Source organism: Ochotona princeps, chromosome 18, assembly GCF_030435755.1.
Source record: "Ochotona princeps isolate mOchPri1 chromosome 18, mOchPri1.hap1, whole genome shotgun sequence".
NCBI classification, from domain to species: domain Eukaryota; kingdom Metazoa; phylum Chordata; class Mammalia; order Lagomorpha; family Ochotonidae; genus Ochotona; species Ochotona princeps.
In genome coordinates, this window is record NC_080849.1 from 5,578,537 (window position 1) to 5,596,523 (window position 17,987).

The window sequence follows — 17,987 nt, forward strand, 5'->3', positions numbered from 1 at the left end:
TCACAGCTCCCGCTCCTACCACCAGCACACACTCACACTCACAGCTCCTGACCCTACACCAGCACACACTCACAGCTCCCGCCCCTACCACCAGCACACACTCACAGCTCCCGCCCCTACCACCAGCACACACTCACAGCTCCTGCCCCTACCACCAGCACACACTCACAGCTCCTGACCCTACACCAGCACACACTCACAGCTCCTGCCCCTACCACCAGCACACACTCACACTCACAGCTCCCGCCCCTACCACCAGCACACACTCACACTCACAGCTCCCGCCCCTACCACCAGCACACACTCACAGCTCCCGCCCCTACCACCAGCACACACTCACACTCACAGCTCCTGCCGCTACCACCAGCACACACACTCACAGCTCCCACCCCTACCACCAGCACACACTCACACTCACAGCTCCCGCCCCTACCACCAGCACACACACTCACAGCTCCCACCCCTACCACCAGCACACACGCAGCTCCTGGGTCCAGGCAACCCTGGGTCCTCATCTTGGCTAATTCATTTGACACAGCCGATCATGATCAAACTACCTTTCTGCTACAGGAACACCAGCACACCGAGTCACTCCTTCTCAAGCTCTGGCTGGCTCCTGTCCCTGTGACCCCTTTCCCATTCGCGGGCCTCAGAGGTTCCACTGCGCTCTCAGGTCACTGCCTGCCTCTGGGTGTCACTCTCCCAGATTTCTATCTCATCCTTTACAGACTATATCAACTCTCTTCCAGTCACTCAAATAGTTCACAGTTACCTGAAACTTAGCAACTTCTAGGTCTTTCTATCCTGTAGGATCTCCCACTCACAGATGATTCTTCCAGCTGCTCTGAGAATCATCCTTGCTGCCATCTTTCTTCCATAACTCACATACCACTAGCACATAATCTCAGCCTCAGCTACCTCCAAAGCACATGCAGAATCCAACTACTTGTCAACCACTTTGTGGTCCGAGCTTCCGCCTTCGCTTACCTGCAATCCTGCAATAATCTCACGGCAAAGGCACAGAGAAAGCAGACTTCCTCAGCTCTTGTCTCACTCAAAAGAAGAATTTTCACGAGAACAAATCTTGAGCAAAACCAAGATTTATTAAAGTCAGAAACCTCCTGCAACAAAGCGAAGCCTTTTACGCACAATTTTGGGGAAAAAACCAGAACAGGAGCTAACACCCAATCAGAGCTATTCAAAACAGAAAGTGCTAAAGGTTGTGATGGCATGGCTAACTTCTCCTTTCCCAGAAAGTAAGGTAGCACCTTTGTTTTGCTAAAAGTACTTCTGGGCAGAAGCGTCCAGTACCCTTTTAAAGAGATTCCCTTCCTCTAGTCCAACCATCACACCGATCTGTTCCTGGCTTTCTCCTTTGCCCTCAGACACTATTCTATGTGTCACTGATGTATCACTGGTGTTGCTGCTGCCAGGAGACTGCTGTGAGAGTAAGCAGTTGGGACTTCACTGCTGGCCCAGGAGTCTCACTGCCCTGCCGGCACCCAGGAAGCTGTACCAAGCTATGGCGTTAGCTTGCCTGTAGGGTAAAAATCTCAGACCCTTCCCAGTTCCTGGCAGTTGATGCCAACAAAAGTAACTGAAACACAGTGGGCTGCACGGACCCTTGCAGAGCTGCCAGTTCACCATACCAAACCTACCCAATAGGTCATCCATAAGACATTTTGATTGTAAGCACTGATGTTCTTGTTTTTATTATCATTTATTCAGAGCCACATGGGTCATGCCGTAGCATCAACTTCTACAAGAAGACTTTTGATTGTTTTTTCATCACTTCAGCAACACAACAGTCATTCTATAACATGCTGTTTAACTTCGTGTTGATGAAAAATTTCTGTTTTTCTCCCTGTTGTGGACTGTATTTTCTGGCTCTGTATTTAAGGAGATATACAATAGAAGTGTAGTGGAGACTGACAAGCCCAGCTGAGGAGGCATAGTGCGGTATGCCTCTGTATCCAGACCAAAGATGGACTCCCAGTGAAACTGTTGAATATATCCTGACAGTAGGACGCTGGACTCTCTGACACTAACCATGCCTACAACATCAGGAAACACTTCAACGGTGGAATGATGGACTTATGACAGTTCATTGAGGACTACCCATTATAATACTAGAGGGGAGGGGAGCGGGGAGGAGAGAGCTTGAGGAGGGGGACGTGGAATCCCAGAGCTTATGCAACTATATCATAAAATAATAAAACATTTTTAAAAATGTAAGGCAATGACTATTTGCATGGCTATAAAATCAAATAAGGATGACTGAGCTGTGGGTCTGCAAGTGAAACTGCTACCTGTAGCACCAACATCCCATAAAGGTGCCAGTTTGTTCCACTTCCAAACTAGTTCCCCGCTAACGCACTGAGAAATGGCCTTGTACCCACATGGGACACCCAAAGAAGCTCCTGGCTCAGGCCTGGTGTAGTAGCCTTGTGATTGAATCCTCACTTTGCACACCCAGGATTTCATATGGGGGTAAGTTTGTGTCCCAGCTGCTCCACTTCCCATCCAGCTCCCTGCTTGTGGCCTGGGAAAGCAGTCGAGGATGGCCCAAAGCCTTGGGATCCTGCACCCATGTGGCAGACTCAGAAGCTCCTGGCTTCAGATTGGCTCAGCTCTGGCCACCGTGGCCACTTGTGGAATGAGTCCGCATCTATCAAGCCCAGCCAGAGTTCTTGATCCCCACAATAAATACACTTCTATTAAAATGAACATGAAACAAATTTTTATAAATTCAATCATGTAAAAATGTTAATGGAGTGGACTTCCAAGAACTGATTAATTAGAGTACTCATTTTTTAATTTTTAGAAATCAGCCACTAATCTTGTTACACTTTTTAAAGTACTTATTTATTTGTATTGGAAAGGCAGATTTACAGAAAGATCTTCTCTCCACTGATTCACTTCCCAAGTGGCCACAATGGGCAGAACTGAGCTGATCCAGAGCCAGGAGCCTAGAGCTTTCTTCCTGGTGTTTCACATGGATGCCAGGGACCAAGGACTTTGACCATTCTCTCCTGCTTTCCCAAGCCATAAGCAGGCAGCTGGATGGGAAATGAAGCAGCTGTGACAAGAACTGGCGCCCATATGGAATGCTGGTACTTGAAAGTGAAGGATTAGCCTGTTGAGCCATGGCACTGGCCTCCAGCCTTGTTACATTTTAAAAATATTATGCTGTAACAGACTTGGCACAGCCATTAAGCAGGAGGATGGGACTGCCTGGGTTTGAATCCTGGTCCCCTCTCCATTTCAAAATTTCTTGCTAACTGCACATCTCAGGAGGCAGCATGCAGCAGCTCACGCTGCCCAGTGGGAGACCTAACTTCTGGCTTCAGTTTGGTTGTCGCAGACATTTGTGGAGTAAACTAGCAGATGCAAGAATAGATACCTTTGCCTTTCAAATAAATTTTTAAAAATTGCTTAAAATTTACTTTATACATACATATTAAATTTCCATTTCACTCTTGTCTGGGCACATATCACACTGAGAATAACTGATATAAGAAGAACTATCTGTTCTTTGTCTACAGTTTCAGGCTCAGGGTGCCTACTCAGTAATATTTCCTGATATCAGAAGTTATCAAAGTTTATACTACTGACCTGATGGAGTGTGGGGCTGCTAGAGAGCCACAGGATGAGACGGTCACCATGACAAGGGATAGGCAGGCAGCCCTACTGCCCTACAAGCCTGTCTGCTGACCTGTGACTTGGGGTTATCACTTAGCCACACTGTTTGCCAAGTTGGTAAGGGATACAGCAATTCTGTACCAGAATCTTCTAATTCTGGTACAAGCTCAAAACAGTATGGAGAATAAGTACCCCTCTCTCCTGCCTTACCCTTCCTGGCCACTCTATTTGTGAACATGGCCCATGTCAGTCTATGAATCACTCACCTTTTAAATAAACATGAGCACTTGGTATGTTGTGCTGTACTGAAAACATCAGTGTGAGACCCTTCCTCCCCATCCCTCCCCCCACACACACACAGGAGAGGGGAGGTGAGAGACTGAGCTTGCACAAACTGTTAAAAAGCAGGCTATGGGGGTGCTAGACGCAGGTGCTGGGAGAGTGAGGCACCCTAATGGCACATGGAGCTCCGCTGCACTCCACCCACAGCTCACCCTTGGCAAAACAAAAACCCTAACTTAAATTTAATTACAAAAGCCAGGACATAAAAGAAGTCCATTAGTCACCAGCAGCTAAGACCCCAACAAAGGACAGCTTCAAATCCCTGATTTTAGGCTAGCTCCATTTACATTCAACCCTCCCACATGGCCGCCTCAGCCAATTCAGAAGCAGCAGCCACCCACGGCCCTCCAATCCCAAAGCTTTCTGGATCCTGCTGCTCTCATTGGCAGCCAGTGCTGATTGGCGTAAACAGTGCAGGTTTCTCTCCATTTTACTTTTCTCTTTACACAAATACAATTAACTTCTGGTCCAGAGGATCATTTTGTTATCTAGCCATGCTACCAGCTCTGGACACCTGGTCCAGACCTGGTCCCTCATCGGGCTAATATCTGGGGAGCAGCTCAATAAATTATTTCATAGATCCTGTGTCTCAATGGTTTCGGTTCAACACCTTTAGCCAATCAAGTGTTTTCCTGAGTTCTATGAGCTGTTCCAAGACGTCACTTAACATAGGATGAGAGTGTAGGAACCCTAGCTTAACCTGTGGGCTCCGGGCATCCAGGGTCAACACCAGAATTTCAGAATTCTTGCGACACTAAGAGCTGAGCCAATCCAAATTCTTGGCCATAGGTAAGGGAAACACAACACTAAACTGGCCTTCTGTCTTCCTTCTGTATACCTGACCTACATCTCCATCAAAAACAAACACTATATATTTTAACAACTGGTATGGTTATCTCAACACAAAATCAGTGGAAACACAGCCAGCAATGATGCATGGTGAAAATACAGCACCCTGATGTAGAATTAGGCTCCCTAGTGATTCCCACACATCACATCTCATTAGCCAAGGAACAAATACAAAGGGCTAACAGACTGAAAATATCAATTGTAACACACTGCTAGGATGCAAACATCTACTCCTAATATATTACACAATACATCCTGATCTCTAGAACAAGAATGAAAAAAGCTATTTTAAATGTAGTTTATTTTTAAGATTTATTATTATTTTTTGTCAGAAACAAAAGAGAGGAAACAGAGAAAGATCTTCCATCTGCTGGTTCACTCCCCAAGTGGCCACAACAGCCAGGGCTGAGCCACTCCAAAGCCAGTAGCCAACAGCTTCTTCCCACAGGGGTGCAGGGTCCCAAGGCTTTGGGCTGTCCTCCACTGCTTTCCCAGGCCACAAGCTGGGAGCTGGATGGGAAGTGGAGCAACCGGGAAGCAGACCAGCACCCATCTGGGATCCCAACAGGTGCAAGGGGAGGATGTAGCCACTAGGCTACCATGTTGGGCCCAAATGTAGTTGTTTTAATGCTATTTACTTTTGTGATCACAAGTTGTAAGTTAAAGAGGCATTATTTAGTATTTTAATGTCAAAATTATTTTGGTCACAACTACAAAAAAATTTGACTACCCACTACAGATCAGTAGGCACTGCATAAATTGTTCCTCGGAACTCAGTGATATGAACATGCCTTCATGAAAGCCCAGAGAGCATACTACTTAAAATTACACGAGGTTCCCTATCCTCCAAACTCAAGGTTTGAATAATTACTGATGCAAGACTAAGAAAACTATTACAAAGAAAAAAGAAAATTTACATGAGCTCCTGATTAAGCATACACGTCCTTGTCTTCATTATCCCCAAGATACAGGGCCAGGGAGATGAGAAAGCTGACGGACAGTGGTGACAGCAGTGACTGATCCAGACAAACTGCAGGGGGCGCTGGAGGGAAGACAAGCCAGCAGGAGGGAGGAAGGGGAGCAAACAAAACTCCCAAGACCAACGAGAACTCAACAAAACAAGTCAGCCTCTCCCAAAACAAAACAAAAACTAATATGAAAACTGAGAGAAAATACACAGATCACTCAAAAAGTTCATATATCCAGAAGATTCAGACAGGGAAAATGGAAAAAAGGAAGAAAAAGTATGGGAAGGGATTATAAAGGAAACTTTGGGCATTTCTTGGAACTGAAGAACACGACAGGTACACACACTGAAAGGAGTCGTGAGAAGCGAGCAGTGATGGCCGCGCACACCATGGGGACCCTGGAGTACCTGGGAGGGAATTCCACAGTCCTGAAAAGTACCAGGAAACGGTGGTACACAGGTGCCTGGGAAGCACTGAAGGCCAGGAGCCAAAGGAGAGCAGCTTCAAGGGTCCAGGAGGAAACGCGTATCATCCAGGCGTGAGGGCTGCTCCGGTGCTCGCCCCACCCCTGGCACCTAACCAGGGCCAGGGCACTGGCTCCAGCCAGCACCTGAGACCTGCCTGAGCCCAATGCCACAGAGAAAGACCCCAAGTGCAGAGCCAGACTTCCCAGAGGCAGGAAGGTGACCTTCAGTTCCCTGTGCAGATTTCCATGACTGTCACTGGGGGGCATAACCTCACCTGCAGTAGCCACCTACAGTTTTGCCTGCAGGCAGAGCAGCAAACACCTGGAATGTTCCACCCTCAGCGCTTCAAATGAGAGATACAGAAAGGCGGGAGGGAGATTGGGATGAGAAAGCAAAGGACATCTCCCCATCAGCTTCCTCTCTAGGATGAGCTGCAGCAAATCAAGAAAACAAAACAGAGAGAAAAAAAAGCCTCGCCTAGGAAAGATAAAAAAACTGCTAAGTTGACAGTTGCTGGGCCCTGCAGGTTCCCCTCTCCTGCAGATCTCCTTGCCCCCTGCACTGCATGCCAGTCCCCACAACTACACCAGCATCATCAGGAGACCCAAAGTCCCCACCTGGCATCAACCGCCAGAGCGCTACATGTCTCGGACCCTATTTAGGAACTGCCAGGAACTGTGTGTGTGACTTTGGCTGACCAAAGATCAACGATCCATTCCAAGCTTCGGCTTCCTCACAGCTGGGTTAAGGAAGGAGCTGGTCTGCGCTTAGTAAGGTGCCTTCCAACACTAAACTCCGCGAGCCCATCCCATGCGCCAGAAGACTTCCAGCCTGCTGCAGGCACTGATGCTCCTCCCTAAATGTGTCACAGCATCTTCTTAACCCTAAAAACAACACCAACAGAAGAAAATACTATTGTCAGAGAATGCTCATCTTCATCTGAAACCAAAGTTAATTTTTAAGACCAAACATTTTCATTACTATAAACATTAAAACAAAAGTTACACAAGGAAAATAATACACATCCAGTATAAGCATCAAATTACATCTTACTTTTTATGTTACTTTTTTCCAAGATTTATCTATTTTTATTGGAAAGGCAGATCTACAGATAAAAGGGGACACAGAGAGAGATCTTCCGTCCGTTGGCTCACTTCCCAAGGAGCAGCAATGGCCAAAGCTGAGCCAATCTGAAGCCAGGATCTTCTTCTGGGTCTCCCACATGTGTGCAGGGTCCCAAGGCCTTGGGCCGTCCTCAGGCCATCAGCAGGGAGCTGGATGGGAAGAGGAGCAGCTGGGACACAAACCGGAACCCATAGGGATCCCAGCACATGCAAGGCAAGAACTTTAGCCACTGGGCCCAATATTACTTTTTTTTTTTTAACAGATTTATTGGGCCCGGCATGGTAGCCTAGTGGCTAAAGTCCTCATCTTGTACGTGCTAGGATCCCATATGGGCACCGGTTCTAATCCTGGCAGCCCCACCTCCCATCCAGCTCCCTGCTTGTGGCCTGGGAAAGCATCGAGGATGGCCCAAAGCCTTGGGACCCTGCACCCGCGTGGTGTTGTGGCCACTTGGGGAGTGAGTGAGTCAGCAGACGGAAGATCTTCCTCTCTATCTTTTCTCTGCTCTGTATATCTGTCTTTCAATAAAAATAAATCTTAAAATAAATTTTTTATTTGGCTTTTATTTGAAAGTTAGAGTTACAGAGGAAGGAGAGATCTTCCACCTGCTGGTTCACTCTCCAAATGGCCATTAACAGCTAGGGCTGAGCTGATACAGGGCCAACAGTCAGGAGCTTCTTCTGGGTTTAGCACATGGGTACAGGGACCCCAAAACTGGAGCCATAAGCTGCGATTTAGGTCAGAAGTGGAGCAGACAGGATACAAATCAGCATCCATATGGGATGCCGACACTGCAAGTAGAGCCTTAGCCTACTATGTCACAGTGACAGCCCCAACTATCTTTTTCTCTGAAAGTGAATTAACTGTTGCTTTATCCAGCCAGCATGTTACTAGTGTGATCAGAACAACATTACCACAAACATGGTTTAAGCACAATAGGTGACATCAAAAACTGGCTGCCTGGAGCTCCTGATAATTACATTTTTGGTAAATATATCCATGTAGATATTCTGCTATTTATTTTTTTTAATTCTTTATCATCTAGATATTCTGAAGATTAAGACTCAACTATGAAAACTTTTGGATGGAAACCGTAAGAACCTCTGCCTTTTTCAAGCAGCACCTGCAGCCGGCTTTCGTGTGGTCACAGCACTATGTCCACTCAGATGCTTCTGCAGCTGACCCACTGCCCCGCGGTTCTAAATGGCAGTCACACCGTGGGGTCACTGCCCACCTCCCAGCTCTGCTTCTGCAGCTGACCCACTGCCCCGAGAGTTCTGAATGGCAGTCACACCGTGGGGTCCCTCCTCTCACTGCCCCCCTCCCAGCTCTGCAGCTCCATCCTTTTTGGTCTTCTCTGTTTCCTTCTCTACTGCTCCAATGGGATCATCCTCATTCGTCAACAGTCTCCAAGCGGGACACTCTCTCACCTCCCCTCTCCTGTGTGTGTGTGGGGGGAGGGATGGGGAGGAAGGGTCTCACACTGATGTTTTCAGTACAGCACAACATACCAAGTGCTCATGTTTATTTAAAAGGTGAGTGATTCATAGACTGACATGGGCCATGTTCACAAATAGAGTGGCCAGGAAGGGTAAGGCAGGAGAGAGGGGTACTTATTCTCCATATGCTGTATCCCTTACCAACTTGGCAAACAGTGTGGCTAAGTGATAACCCCAAGTCACAGGTCAGCAGACAGGCTTGTAGGGCAGTAGGGCTGCCTGCCTATCCCTTGTCATGGTGACCGTCTCATCCTGTGGCTCTCTAGCAGCCCCACACTCCATCAGGTCAGTAGTATAAACTTTGATAACTTCTGATATCAGGAAATATTACTGAGTAGGCACCCTGAGCCTGAAACTGTAGACAAAGAACAGATAGTTCTTCTTATATCAGTTATTCTCAGTGTGATATGTGCCCAGACAAGAGTGAAATGGAAATTTAATATGTATGTATAAAGTAAATTTTAAGCAATTTTTAAAAATTTATTTGAAAGGCAAAGGTATCTATTCTTGCATCTGCTAGTTTACTCCACAAATGTCTGCGACAACCAAACTGAAGCCAGAAGTTAGGTCTCCCACTGGGCAGCGTGAGCTGCTGCATGCTGCCTCCTGAGATGTGCAGTTAGCAAGAAATTTTGAAATGGAGAGGGGACCAGGATTCAAACCCAGGCAGTCCCATCCTCCTGCTTAATGGCTGTGCCAAGTCTGTTACAGCATAATATTTTTAAAATGTAACAAGGCTGGAGGCCAGTGCCATGGCTCAACAGGCTAATCCTTCACTTTCAAGTACCAGCATTCCATATGGGCGCCAGTTCTTGTCATAGCTGCTTCATTTCCCATCTAGCTGCCTGCTTATGGCTTGGGAAAGCAGGAGAGAATGGTCAAAGTCCTTGGTCCCTGGCATCCATGTGAAACACCAGGAAGAAAGCTCTAGGCTCCTGGCTCTGGATCAGCTTCAGTAAATAACCCACCCTCTGAAAACACTGGAGATCTGGATGTCTGCTGGCCCCTTTGGCACACAAGGAACTCTAACACCCAATACACTCCTCTGGGCAGAGTTCTCATTATGTGGGGCTGTCTGGCGGTTACATCAACTTGATTTGACCAGTGCTGTGACTGATCTGGTTCAGCATATCAGCACAAACAGGGATTAAACAACACAAGAAAACTTGGCTTCGAGAGAGCTACACATTACTTTCTGTTCACCCCATACCCACCCAGTAGTCAGGTGCCATGGGATGAGCCAAGGATACTGAAGCAGGGAACTTGAGGCCAGAACAATCACTGTGACGCAGGAACAGTATGACTAGTACTGATTACTGAGGGAGCTGTAAGACAGTTGAGGAAGGCAGCTCGGAGGAGGTGATGCAGGCAGCGAGATCTGAGAATGAATCTCACAGGAGGCAAACAGAACCAGCACGTCCAGTGGCGGGGCGGGGTGGGGGGCGTAGGAGGCATCCTAGCAGGCGGAAGAACAGAAAGGTGAAGGCAGGCAGGGTACTTGCAGCTCCAGTGCAGAGCTCCTGGCTCCAACGGTCAAGCTTCCAGACCTCCCTTTAATACGCAATCAGAGTAACTGTGTTATCTACACTTTAAACTCATGTCAAAAGCAAGACCTGAGGATGACCTAAAACATGCTCAGAATCCCACAGCTAATAAATGCATGCCCCAACACCACCCAAAAGCTCTGCGTGTGATGGGAGAAGCATCAAGCCTTCACGACTGTATCTGCCTATTCTTGATCTCCAGGAAGCACAGCACCTAAAACCGCCCGACTAAATCAAAGTTGGCGTTTGTATGGAAGACCACGCCAGGCCCTGAAACCAGATGAAGTAAACTGTGCCCTCCATCCTAAAGCCTTCACTACTTAATAACCAAACCAACAACAAGACATAATACCAATCAGAGCAGTAATAACTCCCTCTCAATACAATACATGACCCACTGCTGTCTCTCTTAACTGGACAATGACCTGGATCGACTTAGTCATTTAAGGAAGTGCCGCATTTTATGACATAATAGTATCAGAAAGTGCTCCCTCACAAAAGGTTGAATTTTCAAAAAGCACTCAGGCACCACAGTGCCCACCAGTGGGAATAAAGAGGCCAGGGAAGGGGACAGAGAACTGATACACACAGCCTTGCCTATGAAAGAGGCAAGAACCTGCAGAAAGCACCAGGAGCCTGCTTGGCCCCAGATCATTCTGCTCACCAACCTTTCCTAAGCAACAGCTAGACACACCGCGTCCACCAGCCCGACCGGCTACTACCCAGGACTGGGGTCTCTGACCTCACACTCTCACAGTGTGCCCACGGCATCGCGTCTCCACACTGCATGCCTGTAACACCCGCGTCCACCCGCCCGACCGGCTACTACCCAGGACTGGGGTCTCTGACCTCACACTCTCACAGTGCGCCCACGGCATCGCGTCTCCACACTGCATGCCTGTAGGAGAGTAACTGCCACAACATCCCCTACCCCCTTCTCAGAACCTAGGGACCTCATGACTGGTCACCAAGGCTGCAGTTACTTCCGCCAGCAGGAGCATGGGCACTGTCATCAAGCTTTCGCTTTAACAGTGGTCACAGTGCAGAACACCAGCAGGGTTTCCTGGGTGGGGCAAATTACACGAAAGGGTGGTAAGACGACACACACCTGCTCTTCTACCAGAAAGTACACCTTGCCCGGTCTAAAGACTGGAGAGAGACTGAGGCAGGAGCAACTGGCTAGGACCCCAGCCACAGCAGCTGGTTTGGCATCCAAACCCCTTCCCGGCCACTCCCCCACGGCCCGACAAGAGGGCGGTCAGGTGCTGGCCTGTGGTGTGCCCTTGGGTGAGAGGCAGTGCTTACCGCCAGTCTTCCACAGGAAAAAGGAGGAAGGAGCTAAAGTCAGGTACACACTGCCAATCGAGAGGGTACCCAGGTGCACGACACCTGCCAAAAGCTATCTCCTAACAACACTCAGGGAGTCCAGCGGCCCAAAGCCGGCTTCCTCCAAGGCAACAAGGGACGGACATTTTCGGAAGGTGCTGGAACCAAAGGGTTAATTAAGGCCAGGCTCCTGAGCCCTCCCACGCAGCACCAAGCACAGGAAAGTTACCACAGTCCACTTTTTCTCTTCCAGAGTTTTGTCTGGGAAGCTTAACAGACAACACCATTCTCGTGTTTAAACGACAAGGACTCTTCTCCACCACACGAAAGAGTCCGCTGAAGACTCCATTCATTCAAAGCAGAGCGGATGTCACGTTGTGGGAGCTGGGAGCGAAAACAAAAAGTCAAAATAAACTGCTGCCTACTACGGCTGGGAACACGTCAGCCACTGCACCCCACAGTAAACACAACTTTCCCGCTGCTCTCTCTGCGGCCAGGGAACACGGGCAAATCGCAAAGCTGGATCAGCAGCGCCTGCTGACCAGGCCAGGGCCGAGGCCAGCATCACCGACCACGGGCTACCGGCCCTGCCGGGGACGGGCAGCCCAAAACCTGTCCACCGCACACAATGACCCGGCCCAAGTTCTGGGGGCAGGCCCGCGCCGGGCCTGAAGTTGCCAACTCGGGAAGCAGGCCTGTGCGGGAGCCCGGGGCGGCCTCCCTCGCCGGGCCGCAGCCGGCAACTTGCTGACCAGGGGCACCGTCGCCCCGGGAGCGCTCCGGGGTCCCGGTCCCCAAGGCGGACCCAGGACGTGGCCCCGCGCGGGCGGCCTCCCCGCGCCGCCCGATCCCCCAGCCCGGGGCCGGGGCGGGATGGTCCGAGCGGGGACCGAGGCGGGGCCGCCGAGTGGCGCAGGCCCCGGCCGCCGCACAGGCCTCGCCGGGCCCCGGCCTCTTCCCGGCGAGGTGCGCGGCAACAAAGGCGGCGGCCGGGGCCGGGCGCGCGGAGGCCGCGGAGGCCGAGGGGTCGGAGAGCGAAGCCCCGCGGGCGCACAGGCCTCGGGCCGCTCGCGGACCGGCCGAGGCGGCGCAGGGCCTGGCGCAGACCCGGACCCGCTCCCCGGCTCAGCCCGCGTCCGATCCGCCCCCCGTGCCCCGAGAGCCGGCGAATCCCGGGGCCGGAGTCCTGGGCTACGGAAGGAAGGGAAGCGGCCGCCGAGCCCAGACCCTGCCTCCCCGCCCCGGGCTCCGGAGATTCTCACCCGGCGGCGGCCTGGCTCCGCTTCCTCGCCCAGCGCCGGTGCGACTGCCGCGCTCGTCTCCTCCTCCGGCAACTCCTCCTCCCGCCTGCTTCCTCCTCCTCCTCCTCCTCCTCCTCCTCCTCCTCCTCCTCCGGAGCGGCGCGCGCCGCTCGGCCCCAGCGCGGAGCGGGTGCGGAGGAGCCGAGCGGGCCGCCCCGCGCCCACGACTCGGGCAGGAGGGCCGGGCGCCAGGGGGCAGGGACGGCGGCGTCCGGCCGGAGAGCCGCGAGAGCCGGGGCCGGGAGGTGGGCGGGACGCGAGGCCGGGATCCGGGCAGGGGGCGGGCTGGGCCGGCCGCGTCCCCGCAGGGCGCCCCGCGGCCCCCGCTGCCCGCTCGCCCGCCTCCGCCCGGTGCGTGGCCGCGACCCAGGGGAACGGAAGCCGGCCCGCGCTCCGAGAGAAGGGGCGACCGAGGACAGCCGCGCGCGCACCCCGCGGAGCCACAGGTGGAGAAGCTCGTCTCACACCTACGCTGGCTGAGTCTGGAAAACTGCTGCTTAAAAAAAAAAAAAAAAAAAGGAGGGGGAAGTCCAGTTTCAAGCCGTCGACTTTCTCGTTTGGTCAAGTTCTGAACTGTGTGAACACATGGTTTAGGAACTCCAGAGGAAATGGGATCTTTATGGTGCATGCGAATCAACAAGAACACGTGATTGAAGACAATTATCAGTACCTTCAGAAGCGTTTCATTGGGATCTAGCTTCAGAGTGTGAAAAGTTGCTTTTCTTCGATAATATGAAGCTTTGTTAAAGGAAAAGTAAAGGAGTGAAGAAATAAGGCTAGTAAAGGAGTCTTCAAAGTTGTTCTGGTGTGAATTGATATCAGAACTATATCCCCCTAAAACTGTGCATTTAAAAAAGCTCAACTAGCATGTTTTAATTTCCGTGTTTCCTTCTGCAACACTAAAGACTAAGTAAACGTGAAGTGTGGTTTGGTAACAGGAAAGTTTCTCGCATGAGAGCTTGTTTAGCTTGTGGTGTGTTACTGGCCGGACTGATGGCTGACCTCTTCATTCTTTAAGCGATTAGTAAGCCACTGTCTTTCTTAGCCTGATACAATTGCAACTCAAAAAGCTAATCAGGGCAGAATCCAGATTGAGACAGCATTGTCAGAGAAGGTTGGTCGTGACCACAGGTAGCAATTAGAAGAGAAACAAATGGAGACTTTGGGAGGCAGTGGCAGAGCTGGAGCAACTGAGCTGCCAACGCCAGCGGGGAGGCCAGCTTTGGCCCTGCCGGTCAGCTGCAGGCATTTGAAGAATGCACCAGATTGACTTGGAAATAGAGGTACATATTTAACATAAATACAGACAGAAATAGAACATGCCAGTCCTGTCACCTCCATCGGACGCCAGTGTTCTTGCTTGCAAGACTCCACAGCGGGAGCGGTCGATCCCTGAGACAGCAGCCTGGTGGGCACAGGGGCCAAGGAGTCCTCCAGAGACACAGGAGTGCATGGTGTCACCACCCGGGCCTTGGAGATGCCAGAGTTGGGCCAGCATCACAGCTCTCACAGCTCACAATTTAAGCTTGATTTCAACTTTTTGAGAGGAGTGTAAATGGGCTCTAATATTAACTGTGTCAGATAATTTTGTGAATTACAGGAGTTGATGCATTGATGCAACCACTTGGAACCTCATCTATAATAATTACTATTATTAAATAATATGTACTTTATGAGCTGTGCATTGCATTTACAACATATGGGTATATAAGGAGTTTTTGCACATATTATGTCCTTAAATATTAACAATAATCTTATAAAGCCAATATTATCATCATTGCCTCATTACAGATAGTCACCAAAGTTTCTAGTATAAATCGTAAATTACTTTCCCAAGGTCACACCCATACTATGAGGCGGAACTGGCACAGTTGAGTTAAAACAATGGAGCCAACAATGTTAATAATGTGGCCACAACTTTGCTGCAGAGGTATTAAAACCTCCATTTTGGCTGAATTCCAAACACTTTCCAGCCTTAGCTGTGTATTTTCTTCTCGGCTGTCTATCATCCGAGCCTTCTTGCCATCAGCATTAAATCTCCCCTTGCGGAATATTAAATCTTTTCCTTACCTGCACCAGTACAATTAAGATACATGCCCCCACGCGATAGCCTAAAGGCTACAGGCCATGCACAGCAAGGCGTATCAGCGCCGGTTCTAATCCCGGCTTCTCCACTTCCCTTCCAGCTCCCTGCTTATGGCGTGGGAAAGCAGCAGAGGACGGTCCAAAGCCTTGGGACCCTGTACCCACGTGGGAGACCTGGAAGAAGCTCCTGGCTCCTGGCTTCTGCAGTCCCTTGGGGAGTAAATCAACAGATAGAAGATCTTTCTATCGCTCCTTCTCTCTGTAAATCTGACTTTCCAATAAAGATAATAAACAAATCTTAAAAAAAAAAAAAAGACAGATGGCCCTGACTCTCTCTCCCCTCCCCTGCCCCTTCACTCTGTCCTCCTCTCTCTCCCTGTCTCCCCTCCCCTCACTAGGCTAGGTAAAGCAGAATTGCCATCAGCAGTCCCCGCTGCTGCTACTGTATGCTGAAAGGATGAGGTAATGATTTAGTGGGAGTAGTACAGAGAGGGCTCAGAGCAAACCCTCAATAAGTGGCAGTTACGATTAGTTCTTTCTTATGGCCCTTACTATAATTTTAATCGCATAATTACTTGCATGATTATGTGTTAAACATCTTTCTCTCTTGAGTTTTACCCACTCAACTCTGCACCTTCAGCACCAGATAGCACTTGGTCCTCCCAGGGTGCTTAGGAACACATTGAGGAATAAATGAAACACTCAATGATAGCTTATATGTGCTTTCTAAATACATGCCAAAATACTCATTTTGTGTGGGACCAAAAGACTGACAATAAATTTATTTTATAGTGTTTTTATTATTCCTGTTCACAAAACTCCCAGATGAGCTTAGAAAAATTATTGCCAATTTGTGAATGAGAATCTGGATGAGATCATACACAGAGCTAATTAAATAATAGTCATTAAACTTGCCAAAATTCTGCATTGATTATAATTTAGTCATTTTTTGTAGCAAATTTTACAGCACATGTTTGCAAATAAGATACCTTTTGTTTATTTACCACAAGTCACACTTTGCACTCCACTTAGCAAAACTATCAGATTCTGGCATACAATTAAGACTTTAGATTACGAAAAGAACATGCATTCAAAGCTAATGACTTTTTAAGAATGTAACTCCTTATGTTCAACAAAACCAGAAGCTGAGAGAAGTTCCAGGGCCATTTTAGTGCATTTGAATGACTATAACAAGATCCCAAAAGTGCTATAAACAACAGAAACTTCTTTCTCACAGTTCTGGAGGCAGCTCACTCAAGACCAAAATGCCAGGATGCTGAGTGTCTGGTGAGGGGGCCCTGCTAGTCCTGGCTGGAGGACAGCTGCCCTTTGCAATACTGCACTGGCTGTTAGGATCGCAAACAAGGAATGCTGGGTGGCAAGAACAAATACTGATTCCGCTCCTGAGCCCGTGCGGGAGAGAAAGGACCTCAGTGCAAGGGAGGCTCACTTCCAAATGTACATTGCTTAGTGGAGACTTGTGGCCAAGGAAGAGGGTGAGGCCATGGGATGGAAAATTTCTGAGAGGAAGCATCAGGGTACCCACTTGACAGGATTCCTGCTGAAAGCCACCCAATGTGATCAAAGGGCATCAGATACCAAGGGGGAGGATTCTTTCCAAAGCCAACAAGTAGGATCCTTGCTGAAGTCTACAAGGACGCACCCTGGTCAACTGAAGGACTTAATGGACTGCAAGTGAGGCTTGGGAGAAGAAAGTGCTTTTGTTACCACGGCTTTCTAGAATTATGGTTGAGAGAATATTAACCCAAAGTCATAAGCTGACAGAATGGTATAGGTCAAGTAAAATGTTTTCTTTTACTTCAGTAGATTCTCAGTTGCAATGGGCCCCTGTAACGAAAGACAGATCTGCAAGAGAAAATGATAGACAGTTCCTACACACATGGGAGACACCAGGGAGTGGGGTAAGTCCTAGAAGGGGTGGCTTCCAGTTTTTCTTTGTTTGTTTGTTTTTTAAGATTTATTTATTTTTATTGGAAAGGCAGATTTACAGAGAGAAGGCGAGACAGAGAAAGATCTTCCATTCGTGGTTCACTCCCCCAAGCATCTGCAATGGCCAGAGCTGAGCCAATCCGAAGCCAGGAACCAGGAGCTTCTTCCCGCTCCCTCACGGGGGTGCAGGGTTCCAAGGCTTTGGGCCATCCTCGACTGACTGATTTCCCAGGCCACAAGCAGAGAGCTGGATGGGAAGTGGTGCAGCAGGGATTAGAACTGTTGCCCATATGGGATCCCAGTGCATGCATTGCCAGGACTTTAGCCAGTAGGCTTTTGTGTGGCCCCAGCTTTCAGTTTTAGTTGATACGGTATTTTCAAGAAAAATGAGTGGCGTGACAAAGGAAAAGCAGTTTCAGTCTGTGAGGCCACAAATGTGCAGAAGCGAGTAGTAAGTGGCAGAGAAGGGCTGGTGGGTAGTGTTGTTCTTGTGGGTCACTCCTAGGCTTGTAGGAGTTCAAGCTCTCTATCGTGGTTAATCTGCTAGAAAAAGGAGGACACTTTTTGTGTTTCAGTCCAGCATTTAAGCAAATTAATCAATCATCTTCCGCTCCGCAGCCCCATCTTGTAGTGGCATTTTCTGCTCTCCCACATGGGCAACACTTTTTTCAGGGTCATTGCCTTTCAGTTTTTTACTCACATTTCGTCTAGAAGAAGAGACTTAGTCATAGATTGTGAAAGATTTCAAACTGGAGGAATGCCAGCTTTACTCCATTAGAGAAAAATGGCTGTCAGGAGCCGACACTGAAAATACAAGAACATAGTGGTAAGTCTTTAATAAACAACCCAGACAAGTGTGTAGAATGAATATGGTGACACGGAGTGCTGC

At 49.2% G+C, this 17,987-nt stretch overlaps 1 protein-coding gene across 2 annotated transcripts in view; it reads right to left on the minus strand.

Annotated features, from left to right (window-relative positions):
- The window catches only part of SOCS6 (suppressor of cytokine signaling 6), a 33,409-nt gene extending 20,281 nt beyond the window's left edge, over positions 1-13,128 (minus strand). The window contains exons 1-2 of one of the 2 annotated variants that reach the window (XR_009247047.1): positions 13,025-13,111; positions 11,803-12,146 (exon numbers count right to left, since the gene is read on the minus strand). The gene's annotated coding sequence lies outside the window, so the exon portion shown is untranslated. Of the gene's footprint in view, positions 1-11,802; positions 12,147-13,024 lie in introns of those variants that run through there. The other variant, XM_058676827.1, reaches the window with a different exon arrangement.
- Between the last annotated feature and the right edge of the window lie 4,859 nt (positions 13,129-17,987).